The 20,078-nt window shown below is 44.4% G+C and overlaps 1 pseudogene; it reads left to right on the top strand.

Moving 5' to 3' along the window:
• The first annotated feature begins 770 nt into the window (after positions 1-770).
• Positions 771-20,078, top strand: part of LOC115196252 (transient receptor potential cation channel subfamily M member 5-like) — a 46,134-nt pseudogene continuing 26,826 nt past the window's right edge.

Below are 20,078 nucleotides of genomic sequence, written 5' to 3'. Positions count from 1 at the left end.
GATACTGAGCGGGATCACTGGGGTCCAATGTTACCTCGATGATCTACTCATCACCGGCAAAGACGAGCAGGAGCACCTGAGAAACCTGAACGCTACACTACAGAGATTGGAGGAGTATTTGTCTGGAAGGACAAATGCAAGTTTTTCCGGCCCTCTGTTGAGTACCTGGGCCATGTCATCGACAGTTCGGGGCTCCACAAGGTGCCATCGAAGGTGAAGGCCGTTGTGGAAGCTCCATCCCCACAGAACGTGAGTCAGCTGAGATCATTCTTAGGACTACTGACATGCTACGCAAAGTTTGTGCCAAACCAACTAACATGTTAAAGCCCCTGCATGAACTTTTGAACAAAACCAAACAGTGGAAGTGGACAGACAGATGTGAGGAGGCATTCAAGAAAGCGAAAACAGCCTTAGCTCAGTCAGAGGCCCTAACCCACTTCCACCCCAACTTGCCATTACAGTTGGCATGTGATGCATCGCCTTATGGCGTTGGTGCAGTTGTCTCACACATCATGCCATCAGGTGAAGAAAGGCCAATTGCTTTCGTATCACGGACCTTAAGTAAAGCCGAGAGCAATTATGCACAGATAGAGCGTGAAGGACTCGCCATTGTGTTTGGAGTTAAGAAATTTCATCAGTTTCTGTTTGGCCGACAATTCACACTGCTGACGGACCATAGACCCCTCACCTCCATCTTTGGTCCCCACACAGGCATTCTGTCGCTTGCAGCTATCGAAGACAAGGTCAAGTCATGTTCTGCATGTGAAAAGATGAGGAGCATGCCTCAGCTAGCGCCACTACACCCATGGGACTTCCCAGAGGAGCCTTGGCAGCGAGTTCACATAGACTATGCAGGCCCACTGGAGGATCGTATGTTCTTAGTCGTAGTTGACGCACACAGCAAATGGCCTGAGGTCACAGTGATGAAGAGCACCTCAGCGGAGAGAACCATCAAAGAGCTACGGTTAGTGATAATGGCCCCCAACTGGTGTCTGAAGAGTTCCGGTCATTCATGGAAGCAAATGGAATTCAGCACATCAAGTCAGCGCCGTATCACCCTGCAACGAACGGCCTCACTGAAAGGTTTGTCCAAACGATGAAGCAAGCTTTAAAATCATCACAAGGGAACGGCTCCCTCAATAGGCGTCTAAACACCTTCCTGTTAACCTACAGAAACACTCCCCATGCTACAACCAAAGTGGCACCCGCGTCAGCCATGATGAAAAGACAGCTTCGCACGCGACTCGACCTCCTGATATCTCCAAAGACGAAACAGGTTGTACAGACAGAACAGAGAGCACAGGTGGAGAGACGAAGCAAAGCAAAAGACAGAAGCTTCATAGCTGGAGAGAGAGTTCTTGCTCGGAACTACTGCAAAGGTCCAAAGTGGATACCAGCCACAGTGGTTGCACAAACAGGGTCTGTGTCCTACACAGTTCACACACCGGAAAACATCATCTGGAGGAGACACGTGGATCAACTGTTGCCAGGAACCAACCTCAGAGATGACTCATGTCAAGTGACAAACCAAGATCAGCTACTGGAGACCTACCATGACTACGAGCCATCACCTGAACATCCACTGCAGCAACCTACAAATGTGGAAAGTGCTCCAGACTCACCTGAACTAGCCAGAGTGCCTACTCAGGGTACTGTTGCACCCCAGTCTGGGCATACACCATCACCACTCAGATAATGTGACTGTAGACTCACCTGTACGTCGTCATTACCCTGCAAGAGAAAGACGACCCCCTGACAGGTTGACTATTTAGTTCAGACTAACCTCCGACATTGGGGCAGAATACACCCCAGGGTTAAGTCTGGGGACTGAGGCAGTCTACCCTCTATCCCTAGTTTAGAAAAGGTTATTCTGAAAAAGTTAATTTATTTACATGAAGCGAACTTATATTAAAAAGAAAACAATAGGCAAAACAGTGAATATTTACTTTTTCCTTATGAGTCATCAAAGGTAAAGGGGGAGGAATATGATGTGTATTGATATTCTAGTTTTGTCCCTTTAGAGCACCTGTAACCCCCCCCCCCCTGCTTACTGCTTACCTATGTTTAAATGCTAGGAACGTTCTCTCTGTGAAACGCATTAAACAATGCCCACGTTACTTTCTACTCCCGTCTCATGTCCTGTCCTTATATTAGTTGTATAAGTAATACAGTGTGCTATACAACAGAAAGTGTATCATGTATGGGCTAATATAGTCAATATGTTTGCCTTGGCGTAAGTTAGGGCAATGTCCATTGGTTAAGTTCAGCCAATGGCCACCATAGACCATACAAATTCTAACATTTTGTCAGTTTTACGCAATGTATCATTTAAACTATTGTTAAACTATTGTTAAAGAGCAGACATCGTCATGCCCAGTGTATACAAATGTAAAACCAGCACGTTTAGTCCCCCAAGGAATTGAGAGAAGGGAAGAAGTCCATTCAGCAACAGATAGAGATGGAAAAAATAGACTGAATGGTACATTGACAAAAAAGAAAAGGACCACGTACCTGTGTGAAAGAGAGCTATGATAGAGTAGCAGAGGCACACAAGGTCTTATCTGATGACATGGAGTCTGAGCTTGATAAACATGTCGAGAATCTCGCAGACCAGTTTTATGGAGAGAACTTGCCTACAAATTGGCACATCAAAACAACATCCCTGTCCCAGACAACTGCTCAAGAAATGGAAGGGTAAGTGATATTGAACAGAGAGATCTATATATACTGCTCAAAAAAATAAAGGGAACACTTAAACAACACATCCTAGATCTGAATGAAATAAATAATCTTCTTAAATACTTTTTTCTTTACATAGTTGAATGTGCTGACAACAAAATCACACAAAAATAATCAATGGAAATATAATTTATCAACCCATGGAGGTCTGGATTTGGAGTCACACTCAAAATTAAAGTGGAAAACCACACTACAGGCTGATCCAACTTTGATGTAATGTCCTTAAAACAAGTCAAAATGAGGCTCAGTAGTGTGTGTGGCCTCCACGTGCCTGTATGACCTCCCTACAATGCCTGGGCATGCTCCTGATGAGGTGGCGATGGTCTCCTGAGGGATCTCCTCCCAGACCTGGACTAAAGCATCCGCCAACTCCTGGACAGTCTGTGGTGCAACGTGGCGTTGGTGGATGGAGAGAGACATAATGTCCCAGATGTGCTCAATTGGATTCAGGTCTGGGGAACGGGCGGGCCAGTCCATAGCATCAATGCCTTCCTCTTGCAGGAACTGCTGACACACTCCAGCCACATGAGGTCTAGCATTGTCTTGCATTAGGAGGAACCCAGGGCAAACCGCAACAGCATATAATCTCACAAGGGGTCTGAGGATCTCATCTCGGTACCTAATGGCAGTCAGGCTACCTCTGGCGAGCACATGGAGGGCTGTGCGGCCCCCCAAAGAAATGCCACCCCACACCATGACTGACCCACCGCCAAACCGGTCATGCTGGAGGATGTTGCAGGCAGCAGAACGTTCTCCACGGCGTCTCCAGACTCTGTCACGTCTGTCACGTGCTCAGTGTGAACCTGCTTTCATCTGTGAAGAGCACAGGGCGCCAGTGGCGAATTTGCCAATCTTGGTGTTCTCTGGCAAATGCCAAACGTCCTGCACGGTGTTGGGCTGTAAGCACAACCCCCACCTGTGGACGTCGGGCCCTCATACCACCCTCATGGAGTCTGTTTCTGACCGTTTGAGCAGACTCATGCACATTTGTGGCCTGCTGGAGGTCATTTTGCAGGGCTCTGGCAGTGCTTCTCCTGCTCCTCCTTGCACAAAGGCGGAGGTAGCGGTCCTGCTGCTGGGTTGGTGCCCTCCTACGGCCTCCTCCACGTCTCCTGATGTACTGGCCTGTCTCCTGGTAGCGCCTCCATGCTCTGGACACTACGCTGACAGACACAGCAAACCTTCTTGCCACAGCTCGCATTGATGTGCCATCCTGGATGAGCTGCACTACCTACGCCACTTGTGTGGGTTGTAGACTCCGTCTCATGCTACCACTAGAGTGAAAGCACCGCCAGCATTCAAAAGTGACCAAAACATCAGCCAGGAAGCATAGGAACTGAGAAGTGGTCTGTGGTCCCCACTCCTTTATTGGGGGTGTCTTGCTAATTGCCTATAATTTCCACCTTGTCTATTCCATTTGCACAACAGCATGTGAAATTTATTGTCAATCAGTGTTGCTTCCTAAGTGGACAGTTTGATTTCACAGAAGTGTGATTGACTTGGAGTTACATTGTGTTGTTTATGTGTTCCCTTTATTTTTTTAAGCAGTGTATATTAAGCAATGTGCTTAATATTAGGAAAGTTGGTAAATAAATATAGAAGGCCTAGCTTATGGGATTCTCCTCTTTTTAATGGAGGCCATTTTGGGCTAATGGGCTCTCATGTAGTGTTTGATTAGATTTTCAATTACATTTGCATTGACAGAGGGGCATCAGAGCTTGGAGAAGCCTAATTGCCGTGGAATTTGACTGCCTTCGTGAGTTGTGACCGCCGGTGTGGCGGTAATACAGTCACCTACTCCAGCCAGAGTGAGGGAAGGAGGCTTCTCCCTTATCCCGGTAGCCCCTCGATGGCCAGGCAAGCAGAGCTTGCAACAAGCCCTGGAAACTCACATTACAGATGGATCTCGTGACCCAGGTAAACAGACAAATGTATCAACCTTACCCATGAGAGGTTAAATCTGGTCACGACAGGCCTGCCTTTCATTTTTACAGTTACATTTTAGTGATTTAGCAGACGCTCTTATCCAGAGCGACTTACAGTAGTGAATGCATACATTTCAATTAATTTCATTCTTTTTTTTTCTTCCCCATACTGGCCCCACGTGGGAATCAAACCCACAACCCTGGCGTTGCAAACACCATTGCAAACACCATACTCTACCAACTGAGCCACAGGGAGGCCTCTCAGAGTAATTGAGACCAGAGCCCCTTCTACAGGCTCACTGTATGGACATTAGTGGTGGGTTTTGAGAAGTATTGTGACCAAAAACAGATCATTCCTTACAAACCCACATTAAAAAAATGGCAGTACATCCAACCGGCCTCCCAACTACAGACCACATGTAAACACGCCAGCCCAGGACCTCCACATCCAGATTCTGCAGGATTGTCTGAGACCAGCCACCTGGACAGCTGATGAAACTGTGGGTTTCCACAACCGAAAACTTTCTGCACAAACTGTCAGAAACCGTCTCGGAGAAGCTCATCGGCATGCTCGTCTTCCTCACCAAGGTCTTGACCTGACTGAAGTTTGGCATTGTAACCGACTTCAGTTGGCAAATGCCCACCTTCGATGGCCACTGGCATGCTGGAGAAGTGAGCTCTTCACGGATGAATCCCGGTTTTAACTGTACTGGGCAGATGGCAGAGAGCGTGTATAGCATCGTGTGGGCGAGCGGTTTGTTGCTGTCAACATTGTGAATAGAGTGCCCCATGGTGGCGGTGGGGTTTTTGGTATGGGCAGGCATAAGCTACGGACAATGAACATGATTGCATTTTATCAATGTCACTCGTAATGCACAGAGATACCGTGATGAGATCCTGAGGCCCATTGTCGTGTCATTCATCCGCCGCCATCACCTCATGTTTCAGCATGATAATGCACAGTACCATGTCGCAAGGATCTGTACACAATTCCTGGAAGCTGAAAATGTCCCAGTTATTCCATAGCCTGCATACTCACCAGACATGTCACCCATTGAGCGCATTTGGGATGCTCTGGATCGACATGTATGACAGCGTGTTCCCTCCAATATCCAGCAACTCCGCACAGCCATTGAAGAGGAGTAGGACAACATTCCACGGGCCACAATCAACAACCTGATCAACTGTATACGAAGGAGATGTGTCGTGCTGCATGAGGCAAATGGTGGTCACACCAGATACTGACTGGTTTTCTGATCCACACCTGATCTGTGACCAAGACATGCATATCTGTATGCCCAGTCAAGTGAAATCCATAGATTAAGGTCTAATAAATTTATTTCAATCAACTGTTTTCCTTATATGAGCTGTAACTCAGTAAAATCTTTGAAATTGTTGTATGTTGCATTTATATTTTTGTTCACAGTTGTCACGACTTCCGCCAAAGTCGGTCCCTCTCCTTGTTCGGGCGGCGTTTGGCGGTCGACGTCACCGGCTTTCTAGCCGCTGCCGATCCACTTTTCATTTTCCATTTGTTCTGTCTTTGTCTTTCACACCTGGCTTCACTCAACAATTACTTGTTTATTATTTAACCCTCTGTTCCCCATGTTGTGTTTGTGAGTGATTGTTTATTGTAATTCGGTCCGTCTTTGTGGGCTTGTGATGTTACTTTGTAAATTTGTCTTTTTGAGTAAAGTACGTTGATTACTCATATCTGCTGTCCTGCGCCTGACTCTCTACACCAGCTACACACAGGACCCTTACAGACCTGGTGTTGTTCTACTCATATCTGCTGTCCTGCACCTGACTCTCTACACCAGCTACACACAGGACCCTTACAGACCTGGTGTTGTTCTACTCATATCTGCTGTCCTGCGCCTGACTCTCTACACCAGCTACACACAGGACCCTTACAGACCTGGTGTTGTTCTACTCATATCTGCTGTCCTGCGCCTGACTCTACACCAGCTACACACAGGACCCTTACAAGAGTAGTATTTGTCCAGTAGGTTTCCTGAAGGAGAAAGCCCCCTACTTCTATGTCAAAGATAATAAAACAAAAACATGTTAGTAAATACTACGGTTCTGTCCCCAAACACACTACAGTACATACTACAGTATATTACAGTCTGCACAAACTCTACAGTAAAAACTATAGTGTACCGTACTAGTCTGTAAAAACAGTACAGTAAATACTATATATAGTACAGAGGTTCCCAAACTTTTTTGGCCCGATGCCCCATTTTTATATCTGAAACTTGTTGTGACACCAACCATGTGAAAACAAATATGTTATTAACAGCCAATGTTTACTTCTTTATTTGGGCCTATGGCAGTCAATTGAAAAACATTCTAACAGTATTTCAGATTTATTTTAAGATGCACTCCAGCTATTTTTTTACTTTTAAAAACAACATCCCACTTATAAATACAGTAAGCTAAAAATAAATATTTGTTTTGAGCAAAATCGTTTTTTTGACAAAAGTGCAAACTGGAGTAAGCCATTCAAGGAGTTGGCCTGATGGTTCCCTCTGATGTCATTGGCATCTCCCCTTGCTTGAGGAACAATAGAGGAGCAATAGAGGACAAAAGAGGACCTCCCCCCACTAGGACCCCCCCCCCATTAAAGGATGGATGCATCTCACATATTTTCACAGTGCCCTTCTTTAATTACTTGTTATTTTTATTTCTTATCTGTATTATTTTTTTTAAACTGCACTGTTGGTTAGGTGCTCGTAAGTCAGCATTTCACAGTAAGGTTGTATCCGGCGCATGTGACTAATAAAATTTGATTTGATTTTAACCAACAGGTTCCTGCTCCTTATCTGTATATTGTTTATTGTCAATGATTCTTTGTAGCTTAGTTGGTAAGCATGTGGTGCTTGCTATTCCAAGGTTGTGGGTTCAATTCCTGCAGGGATTCTAAAAATGTATGCACCTATTGTGTCATTAACATTTCCTTCTCTTCCCCTCCCCCTTCACTCCCTGCATTTCTCCCTCCTCTTCTCTTTCTCTCTCCCAGGGGTGTGGATAGTGACAGGGGGGCTGAGGGAGGGGGTGGGTCGTTGTGCTGGGGAGGCAGTGCGAGATCATGCAGCGGCGGCTTCCTCCCTCTCCCAGAAGAAAGTCATTGCTGTGGGCGTGGCCCCCTTGGGGCTGGTGCACAACAGAGAGCAACTAGTTAACACACAGGTACACGCTCAGAGACACAAATACACTTACACACACACGAATAGATGCATACATGTCATGACCACACACACACAATGTTCAATGTATACAGAATTAAACATGCACAGACGCACACACATAAGGCGGCACAGGAGCACACTACTGTACACTGACACTGAATACAAATAAATTAATGTCCTTCACTTTCCTTCATCTCTCCCCTCTTTTCTTCTCACCCTCTCTCACTCAGCCAAGCAAAACCACAGGAAATGTAATTAGTAAGAACAAGGACATTGTAATACACAATGGATGGTAATCACAATGACCTCTTTTTCTCTCTCCCCTCGTTTATTTTATCTACATTGATCTCTCTCCCCCTCCCCTCTCGCTTTACCTTCGCTGATACCCTTCCTCCCCCCTCCTCCTCCTCTCTCAGCACGGTATTATGTCCAGAACGCATCCCGTGACTCGTGCTGCCTGGATAATAACTACCAGGCCTTCCTGCTGGTGGATGATGGGAGTGTAGGCCGGCGGGGAGGACAAACGGCCTTCAGGTCCAAGATGGAAGACTACATCTCCCACCAGCGCACCGGCATCTGGGGTGAGACACAGTACACAGTACACACACACACACCACACACACTACACACACAGCAGGTAGCCTAGTGGTTAGAGCATTGGGCTTGTAACTGAAAGGTTGCAAGATCAAATCCCTGAGTTCTGCCCCTGAACAAGGCTGTCATTGAAAATAAGAATTTGTTCTTAACTGACTTGCCTAGTTAAATAAAGATAAAATAAATACATTTATACTGGTAAGACTAGCCCCCATCTCCTAAATGTTTATAAAATATATTACAGGTGTACAGGTGAAGTGCAGCATGTTCAAGCCGCCCATTGAAGGTGTACTAAGTTCAGGTCACAGTGTGACTTTAAAAAAAATCAGCAATCGTGTTTCTAGTGCACAGATTTCAGCATGCAAGTGTGAGGTTACGGTAAACCAAAGTTATGCTGTCTATGGAGTGGTCATTATCTACCATCTAAAGCCCCTATCCTATTCCCATGTGTTTACAATTATAAAACTTGATTTAATTCTCGTAACGTTCAAGTACGAGTTTTCACCTACGTTTCACACCCAACGTCCTTTGCGATATGATATAGCCTATACAACTCAGTGATGCTCATGTAACGCTTTTGTGTTGATTATATTCGGTGGGTTATTTATATTTTTCAGTAAGAAAGACTAACCATGTTTGACAGTTCATCCAAAGTTGAACTCATCTGGTGAGCAACCAATGGGAGTTTCTGTTGTTGACATCATGGCTACACTGTAAAAAAAACTATGTTGATTCAACATACAATTGTAAGGCAACCAGCTGCAATAGGATTGTGTTTGCTCAACATTTGGGCATATAGCTGAACCAACATACATTCTCAAGTTTTATTTGTATATTCACTCAACTTGGAATTTTAGTTTGAGTGAATATACAATTCAACTAGAGAATTTATTCTACCTTATTTGCATATTTCCCATTGTAATCACAAGGTCTTTCTTTGAAGGCCCAGTTACACCCTAACGCAGTGGTCTGAAACTCCTGGTTTACATGCCACATCAAGCCTGCAAGTCACATTAAGCAAAGTTATGTGTCATTTCTTTTTGGGGGGACAGGGGATTGTGTTTTCATTGAGATCGGATAGTGAAGAGGAGACAGGAAAGGTAGGAGAGATTAGTGATGGGTCGTTCGCGAATTAAAGGCTCTTTTTGGTGAACGTTGGGAACTGAATCTCATTGGTGAAAAAGACGTTCAATTGGCTCTCTGATTTGCATACTGCTACTACTGCTTTTTGATCTTCAAACAATGATGATCTACAAATAAGTTACACAATCATTGTCTGAAGATGGTGAATCATCACTGCAGAAACAATAAATAGTGGGGAGAGCACATCATTCTGGTGCATGCGCAGGAAGACCATGCTAATCTTCTCTGTATCAATCCAATTTGAATATGTGCCCCGATGGATCGGTCACAAAAGAGAAGAGGAGATTTCCTTGCATTTATACACTGTAAAAAAGCCAACTTAACCAACAGCGTTATTCTGTGAGTTGAGTGGACTGCAAATGGACAAGAATTTGAGCTAATAAAGTTTGTTTACTCAACAAACTCAGTTCAAAGTGAGCTGAATTGTCACGGTTGTCGTCGGTGAAGGAGGACCAAAACGCAGCAGGTATGTGCAGGCTCATCTTGACTTTTAATAACTATCAAAATGAACAGCCAAAATAACAAACAGAATTACGATCAACAAACACAGTCTGGTAAGGCACAAGGCTACACACAGAACAATCTCCCACAACATACAAGACAAACACACCCAACTAATATAGGACTTCCAATCAAAGGCAACACCAAACACCTGCCTTCAATTGGAAGTCCAACCCCAATTAACTCAACATAGAACCACACACACTAGAATAAACATAGAAATACATGAAAACCAAACAGTGCCCAAAAACCCCGGAATACTTATTCAAACACCCTTTTAACAAACACACCACCCTGAACCACATAAAACAAATACTCTCTGCCACGTCCTGACCAAACTACAATACTAATTAACCCTTATACTAGCCAGGACGTGACATGAATTTGAAAAAGTTTGAGTAAAATTACATTCATATTTGCCTTTGGTAGGCAACACTGTATGTTGGTTCAGCTATACTGTATGCCCAAATGTTGAGCAAACTCACAATCCTATTGCAGCTGTTTCACTACACTCGCAATAACATCTGCTAAACACGTGTATGTGACCGATAACATTTCATTTGTTTGCCTTACAATTGTACGTTCAATCAACAATTTCAAAGTGAGACGTATTTGAACAAGCTTGTTGAGTAACATTACAAATGTATGTTTGCTCAAAACCATGCCTATCATTATCATACAGTGTCTCCCAGCATGCTCTATTGCAGGTTGATTTTCAGATGTTTTTTCTTTCAATACCTGTGTTTTTGCATGTACATTGATTGGTTGATTATGCAAACATAAAAAAATTATCTAAACTAACCCAATCTGTTAGTAATTGGACTTTTTGCACCTGTTTCTGAGATGGCTGTTCCAGTTTATATGATTTAGGTAGTCTCCATACATTTTCCTTGCCCTGGCAGTCATTCTCAATGCGGGTGATTCAAAGTGCCAATTGTTGTATAGTCTCACTCTGGCCAGAATTACACATCACGTGGCCTGTCTAGTCCAACGGTTAAAGCCTCACACCCTGGCACACATGCACAGCCTAGGCTAACAGAGTTGGCATGGGTTCGAGTCCACTGCCCTTCTGACTTGCAATCTCTCCTAGTCATGGGCATTCCGAGTATTTTATGTGGGCCACATTGTTTTTATATAAGAGCCGCATCATTTAGCTCCAAATGTCTCCTCATTCAAAATGCTTGAAATTCTGAAAATATGCGCACATCTCAAATGTAAAGCCCAAAAATGAGGCTACCATTATGTCAGATCATGATATGCACGTTCAAATAGCTACATTTTCACCTGGCCAAATTATTAGATCCCCTGAAGAAAATAATGATGATAATAATAATACTCACTGCAAAAATTTGCTCTGCGCAAGCATAACATACACTATCATGAAGCGCCACAATTCTTTAAATATTTTTTAATAAGGAAATCCGTTTAACTATCTGTTCTAAACCCACAATGCTTGTGGATATTCATATGAGTAGTAAATCATGAAACATTCACACATTGACATTAATATGATGGACATTCACAATGACATCTGATCAATGACTCATGACTAAAAACTTGATAATAATTTGATGGATTTCTCTCCACACCCCACCCCTGTACCTGTTATCTTCCAGGTAGTGGCAGTATAGAGATTCCTGTGCTGTGTATGCTCATCTCAGGGGAAGCTGCCATGCTGAAGGTAAGCTATTACAACATCACTATCAACACTTAACTTTACTGTCCATGTCCAGAACATTCCCTTCTCCCCCCAAACACTCTCTCCCTCCCTTAAAAAAAATCTCTCTCTCCCTCCCCCCAGAGGGTGGATCTCTCTCTGAGGAATGCTACTCCCTGGCTGGTGTTGAATGGTTCTGGTCCAGCGGCAGACCTTATCTGTGAGCTGCTGGATGCCCTGTCAGCTGTGCACATGAGCCGCACCTCTCCCCCGCCAGAGGGTGAGGGGAGTGAGAGCCCCAGCACGGAGCTGCGCGAATGGACCCGTGAGAGGGTCAGCACTTCCCTGCCGAGGCAGACCGGGAGAAGCTTGTGGACAGGGTGCGTGTGGGATGGGTGGGGAGTGTGATCACTTCATCATACTGCTTATTTCTCGCCCTCTCTCCTCTGTTTTTCTATCTCTCTGTCTCTCTCCCCTCTCTGTCTCTCTCTCCTCTGTTTTTCTATCTCTCTATGTCTCTCTCCCCTCTCTGTCTCTCTCTCCTCTTTCTCTCTCCTCCTTTGTTTTTCTATCTCTCTATGTCTCTCTCTCCCCTCTCTCTCTCTCTCTCCTCTTTCTCTCTCCGTTGTTTTCTTTCTTTCCCCAGGCTCTGAGTATCTATCAGAACAGAGATCTGATCACAGTGTTCCACGGGGAGCAGGACAGTCCTGATGATTTTGACACTGTGCTACTGAAGGCTCTGGTCAGAGGTAGGTGTGCGTGAGTTGTGCGTTTCCTGTCTGTTGACAAATATGTTGAACATGATCCTGGTCAAACTATTCACTCGTTCAATGTAATTTCTGTCAGTCAGTAAACGTGTGTCCTGTGACGCCAGTGAGTACACAGGGGAGCTGAAGCTTTCAGTAGCCTGGAACAGGGTGGACATCGCTAACAGTGAACTCTTCAACGGAGACATCCAATGGAGGGTGAGCTGCTCCTCACTTCTGACGCCACACTTCTGACGCCAACTCCATTTATTTTCTTTTATGTTATTTAGTTGTCAGGCCATTCAAAACGACAGACAGACTTTACCTTTCCAACTTCTCTGTATCTGATAACATGAGAACATAAGGAACGGCTTCACAAATTGGAAATTGGAACAATACAGAGAAGGTAGGCTGGTGTTGAAGGGAAGTTGGAACAATACAGAGAAGGTAGGCTGGTGTTGAAGGGAAGTTGGAACAATACAGAGAAGGTAGGCTGGTGTTGAAGGGATATTGGAACAATACTGAGAAGGTAGGCTGGTGTTGAAGGGAAGTTGGAACAATACAGAGAAGGTAGGCTGGTGGTGAAGGGAAGTTGGAAATCAGAACAATTTCCAATTTGTGAAGCGTTCCTTTACTTTCTCACTCGGCAGGATGTTATTGTTTCACTTTTGACAGACAGACAGCGATAGATGTTTATAAAAACGCCCTCCCATCCTCCCACAGTACGAGGACCTGGAGGACTCCATGACGGACGCACTGATCAACAACAAGCCCCAGTTTGTACGTCTCTTCAACGAGAACGGCCTCAACATCCTGGACTACCTGACCTACCAGCGTCTGGAGGGCCTGTACCGCTCGCTGTCCAACAGCTCTCTGGCCTACACGCTTCTCCAGCGACGCCTCACAGAGAGGCAGAGCCTGGCCAGATCCCTGCCCACTGTCCCCTGCTCTCCGGACGAGCCTACACCTGTGGTGGCTATTTTCCGCATTACCAAATGAGGAGTTACAAACACACCAGTCTGAGTTAAACTACATCTTTAATACTTAAGATACTTTTGCAAAAGTTCTTGACCCCCAATAATGCATTCTCTCGAATGAACCAGGAAGGTGATTACAGAATTGCTACAGGGATCTTTTATAGCAACAATACACCCCCTTCAACGTACATTGACAAACCACAGATGCTTAGTAACAGTTCACAAAGGTTAAGTTTTGTATGACAGATATCAATAAAACACATCAGACAGTAACTGCTATGTCAACAGGATTAATGGTTTAGCCCAGTATCTGGTCTCCTTAGAACCGTCCCTCCCTGGTACGGTATTGAACAGAACTATTTCATCCAATGGCATATATCAATTGTCAACTCTAGATACTCCCATCTCAAGCAAACCCCCTCTTGACCCCACTCCTGGACAGGCTCACTGGGGGGAGTGAGCCTCTAGGCCATATATTATCACAGGATAAGTGTAAGATCTAAGAGAGGACATACAAGGGTCCATTTACTGCCATAATCCTCCCCACAATAAAGAAAAGGAGGGAGTGACTTGCTCACAGACATTGTGGAGACAAGTCATTGGTTCCCCATTAATCACGCCATCCCTTCACATGGTTTAAGAAATAGGTAAAGACACAGTCCCATGACAACAAGTCTGACCTCTCCCCTCTCTGGGCCCCAAGTGTCTGAGCCCCAGCTAAGGGAGACGTGCAACTGAAAAGACACCAGAGTCCAATGGACACTTTCTAATGACAAGTACCTCAAATAAGCATATTATACTAATAAAACATCTTAATTATCTATGTTACCCAACTAATTCTGATTCGTCCACGACAACCCCTCAAGAGGCCCCAGAGCCCTATGAGCCCCATATCAGGACCCTCCTCTGCCAAACAGCTCAGCTTGTATGAGGTGAGGAGGGGTTGCACTTTATTTTATGGTACAGAAATGACTAGGTATTTATTGAGAAATTACATGGTGAATTGGTCAAATAGGAGGGGTGAGAGGGGAGGTATGGGGTCATTGGCTCTGTGTGGAGTTGAGGCGCATTTGCTCTAATTTAGGTGTTTTGTTCTCAGTTATATGTGACTCGCCTCTCCCTCCAGGTGTCACGGCTACTATGGGACATCCTGGGAGATGTGTGTCAGCCCTTCTACTACAGTCCTCTGGGTTTGGACCAGAGCACCAGCACCTGGAGAACACTGAAGGTAGTGGCTGCCATACTGCGTTCCAAATAGCACTCTATCCCCTATACACTCTCAGAAAAAAAGTTGCTAAGTAGAACCATATATGGTTCTTCAGCTTGTCTCCATATGGAAACCCTTCTTGGTTATATCTAGAACCGTTAAATAAATGGTTCTACCAGGAACCCCTTTTATCGTCTTAACCCATTGGGCACAGACATCAGTTCAATATCAATTGTTTATTTACATTTGGTTGAGTTGTCAACTAACTTGAATTCAATGTAAAATCAAGAACAAATGTCACCATGACATTGTATTTAGATTAGAAGTAAGGTAAAAAAAAATACAGAATTGTTTTCTTGAAATGATGTGGAAACAACGTTGATTCAACCACTGTTTGCCCAGTGGGAAGGTTCTTCCTAGAACCCTCTATGAAAAGTTCTAACAAGAACCCTTTTATCTTTGAACGGTTCTACCAGCCTTATTAGCCTTTAAAATGAACCACCTCTTTTTGACAATACATTACATGCTGTATATTATAATGCCTTACTTTGAGTGCCTATATACCCTAACACAGTGGTATGAAGCTCCTGGATTACAGGCCACATTAGACCTGCAAATCACATTATGCTGGCTTGTAAAGTGGTGTGTAATTCCTATTGGAATTCATAGTGATCTTGCTCTTCGTTTGCCGATATGAGTAAAACTTTTAAACCGCCGCCGGGCCAGATGGAATACCAGGACGGGTTCTCAGAGCATGCGCAGACTAGCTGGCAAGTGTCTTCACTGACATTTTCAATCTCTCTTTGTCCCAGTCTGTAAACCCAACATGTTTCAAGCTGACCAGCATTGTCCTTGTTACCAAGAACTCCAAGGTAACCTGCCTAAATGCCTATCGTCCCGTAGCACTCACATCTGTAATTATGAAGTGCTTTGAAAGGCTGGTCATGACACGCGTCAACACCATCATCCCAGAAACCCTGGACCCACTCTAATTTGCATACCTCCCCATCAGATCCACAGATGACGATATCTCAATTGCACTTCACACTGCTTTCTCCCACCTGGACAAGAGGGTAAATAACTATGTGAGATTGCTGTTCCTAGACAACAGTTCGGCGTTCAACACCATAGTCCCCTTCAAGTTCATCACCAAACTCGGGACCCTGGGACTGAACGCCTCCCTCTGCAACTGGACTTCCTGACAGGCTAGCCCCAGGTGGTGAGGATAGGCAACAACACCTCCGCCACACTGACCCTCAACATGGGGGCCCCTCAGGGGTGTGTGCTCAGCCCCTTCCTGTACTTCCTGTTCCCCCATGACTGTGTGGCCACGCACAATTCCAACACCATTATCAGAGAATTGGCACTGTGGTGCCAGGAAAACAGCATCTCCCTCAACGTCCCAAGACCAAAGAGCTAATCGTAGACTACAGGAAAAAGACTGCTGGCAGAGCTGTAGTGGAGCGGGTTGAGAGTTTAAAGTTCCCTGGCGTCCACATCACTAAGGACTTAACATGGTCCACATACACCCGCACAGTCGTGAAGAGGACAGAGCCTCTTCCCCCTCAGGAGGCTGAAAAGATTTGGCATGGGCCAAAATGTTTTTCAGCTGAAGCATCGAGAGCATCTTGACTGGCTGCAACATCGCTTGGTATGGCAAATGCTCGCCCTCAACCGCGATAGAGGGTGGTGTGGACAGCCCAGTACATTACTGGGGCCGAGCTCCCTGCCATCAAGGACCTCTATATCAGAAGCGAATTAAAAATCTCATTCCCTATCTTCTGAATCACGATTGTAATGTCTGTAGCCTAAACACGCGTGCACACACACTGACAATGAGGGAAATACTTATTTCCCTCATTAAAATGCAAATCAATTTATAACATTTTTGACATGCATTTTTCTGGATTTTTTGTTGTTGTTATTCTGTCTCTCACTGTTCAAATAAACCAACCATTAAAATTATAGACTGATCATTTCTTTGTCAGTGGGCAAACGTACAAAATCAGCAGGGGATCAAATACTTTTCCCCCTCACTGTACATACCTACCACACATAGCTTATTATTATCTATCCTGATTCCTAGTCCCTGTACCCTGCCTTCATGTACATATCTACCACACATAGCGTATTATTATCTATCCTGATTCCTAGTTCCTTTAACCTGCCTTCATGTACATATCTACCACACATATCTCGTACCCCTGCACAGTGATATGATACTTGTACTCCCAGTAAATAGCTTCATATTTGTGTATTTTATTCCTTGTCTTATTTTTTAAAATATTCGTATACATTTTTTTTAAAACTGCGTTGTCGGGAAGGGCTCATGAGCAAGCATTTTACGGTCAAGTTTATACCCCTTATATTCTGTGCATGTGACAAAACATTTGATTAGATTTTAAGATTTTTTTTTTCTAAGAGTGTTTAGGGCACTACCAGAATTACAAATGCATCTGTTGTCAATGACAAGGTCCAGTGATGTGTACTAACTAGGCCTACTTACTAGGCCTGTAGACTCCACCAATATAGTTGAATTATCAACACTGCTACGGTGAATCCACTTTATCACTGGCCATAGAATGTAACTGTGACTGCTGTGCTAACCAAGCTGTATTTTCTCTCACCCTATCTCTCTTTATGTACTGTATCTCTCTCCCCTCTCTCAGCAAGTGAATAAGTTGTTACTGGGGGATTGTCTGTATAGGGAGCAGCGCTGTGTCTATCCCTGGGCCTTTCTGTTTATCTGGGCTGTGCTGCAGAACCGCAGTGAGATGGCTGTCTACTTCTGGGAGATGGTAATTTATTAATTAATGATTTTATTAAACTTTTATCTGACGAGGTAAGTCAGTTAAGAATGTATGGTTCCAGGCAGCCATCATGACAACAATGAACAATTACTCTCAAATGGTTGGATGCTTGATGCTCAGAACTTTATCAGTGCAGACACATTTTTGCATTGTTCTTTATCCCCTTTTTCTTTATTTGTGACAGACTTTTCATTTAGTTTTGTCATCTTTTTAGGGGGGTGGGGGTTACAGGAACAAAAACAATTAAAGAAATACATACTGAGATAATCCCAAACCATTCCCCACCTCAGTTCTCACCCCGACTAGCCCCCCTCCCCCACCAGAAGAAAGCATGCCTCCCTCCCCTTCCAACCCCACCCAGCAACCAAGGTTGCTTATCAGTCCCCCTCCCACCCATCCATCCCCTGAGTCTCCCCTTACATCCCCCCCCCAATCCCCCACGCCCTCCCCGCACAATGACCAGAGACCCCCCATCCCGTACCACGCCTGCCCCATGGGCCTGAAAGCAAAGAAAGTAACAAAAGTCTAAATAGATAGATAGATGGGGGGCTTTAGCTGAGATTGTTCTTTACAGAGTCAAGTATATTTGTCCAGGCTATCATTGTTAAGTAACATAATAGATACAATGCATTGAATATTTAAATTAATGTACTTAAAAATACATTTTAAGTACATTAAGCATTTAACTGCAGGGCACTCCCACATCATATTAGGGAATGTTCCTAACTGATTTAGGGGACACAGTGAACAGTTGGAATGAATTTTTGTAGCCTTAATGTGTTGACAATTATTTGAAAATAAGTCAGTTAATTATTTTGCTAAAGAAAGCCACAAAAAAGCCAAGCGTTTCAATGCATGCCACCGGAACCAGAACTCTGACATGTTACGGATGTTGAAACAATCCCCTTTTTCTTTCTCTCTCTCGCTCTTTCACTCGCTCTTGCTTTCTCTCTTTCTCTCTCTCTAGGCAGGGGAGTCTGTCCTCAGTGCTCTGGCAGGCTGTAAGATTCTGAGGGAGCTGTCTAAGCTTGAGAGTGAGACGGCGGCCAAGCTCTCTATGAAGGAGCTAGCACAGAAGTTTGAGAACTTGGCCAATGGTGGGCTAGCCTTATTCCAAATGTTTAGCTAGTTTGATACTTAATGTGATGGGCTGCTCCCTGACATCCTGATTCCCCAATTAAAGCCTAGACAGTCAATGTATCCAAGTAATGCCTAGGGGCATTTATCGGTTTTGCATACAAGTGAGCATCTTGTATTTTGTGAGTGAAGTTATACCCCATAATGCCTAGTAGCGGCTCCGGATCAGAATGCAAGGGACCACCTGTTAGAAAAGTCTGCTGGAGGGCATCCCAGTCTGGGGCCATTTGCAATGTTTTCACACTTAAGGCCTGTAGGATGAGGATGGAAGCAAACCAATTTGCACCCCTTGTTCCTAATGGGAAACCTAATGTGAAGACCTGTTTCCTCTCTCTAGACTTGTTCAGTGAGTGTTGAGTATTAACTCTTTAATTGTCTCTCTAGATGTGTTCAGTGAATGCTATCAGAGCAGTGAGAGTCACTCTTTCAACCTCCTTATAAGGCAGTCTCTGGTGTGGGGCGAAGCTACCTGTCTGGAGATGGCCACCGCAGCCGATGCCCGCCTCTTCTTCAGTCACGATGGCTTGCAGGTCTGTATTAAACCAAGGGATCAGAGGTCAAGGTGTGTACGTGTGATCTGTGTGTACGTGTGATCTGTGTGTACGTGTGATCTGTGTGTACATGTGATCTGTGTGTACGTGTGATCTGTGTGTACGTGTGATCTGTGTGTACGTGTGATCTGTGTGTACATGTGATCTGTGTGTACGTGTGATCTGTGTGTACGTGTGATCTGTGTGCACGTGTGATCTGTGTGTACGTGTGAATCTGTGTGTACATGTGAATCTGTGTGTACGTGTGATCTGTGTGTACGTGTGATCTGTGTGTACGTGTGATCTGTATGTTCACATTCATCTTTATAAAACTAACCAGATTTCCAGAGTGTGTGTATTAGAATGTGGAGGGTGGTTAATTGAAGTTTCTCAGGACCCACTCTGCTCCTACCTCTTCCCCTGGCAGTCTCTGCTGTCTCAGATCTGGTGGGGAGACATGGCGAGGAGCACGGAAGTCTGGAAACTGATCCTCACCTTTTTCTTAACCCCCCTCATCTACACCAACCTCATCAGATTCAGGTTAGTGGCTACCTGTTTGAGAATTTCCAATCCATTAAGCATTAAGATATAGAGAAGATTGGCTGACCACTTTTAAGAAATACTACAGTTTACTATAGAATACTACAGTACTTACAATAGAATACTGTAGTAAACTTTACTATACTGTAGAATACTATACTAACAGAGGATGTGAGCGGAGTTGAGCGGTCGGAAATCCCGTTCATCGCTTAACGTCCACATTCCCCCGCTTCGCTAAAAACACTCACCGCTCACAGGAAAAAATAACTGCCACTCCAAATTCGCTCCATTCATTTTTGTTTAAAAACTTAATTTAACTAACCCCATCTACTGTACTTTTGTGACTATGTACCATTTAGTTTGGAAGTAGCTCTCAACCAA

Source organism: Salmo trutta, chromosome 1 (genome assembly GCF_901001165.1).
Source record: "Salmo trutta chromosome 1, fSalTru1.1, whole genome shotgun sequence".
Classification (NCBI taxonomy): domain Eukaryota; kingdom Metazoa; phylum Chordata; class Actinopteri; order Salmoniformes; family Salmonidae; genus Salmo; species Salmo trutta.
This window is presented reverse-complemented; position numbering and strand designations above follow the sequence as displayed.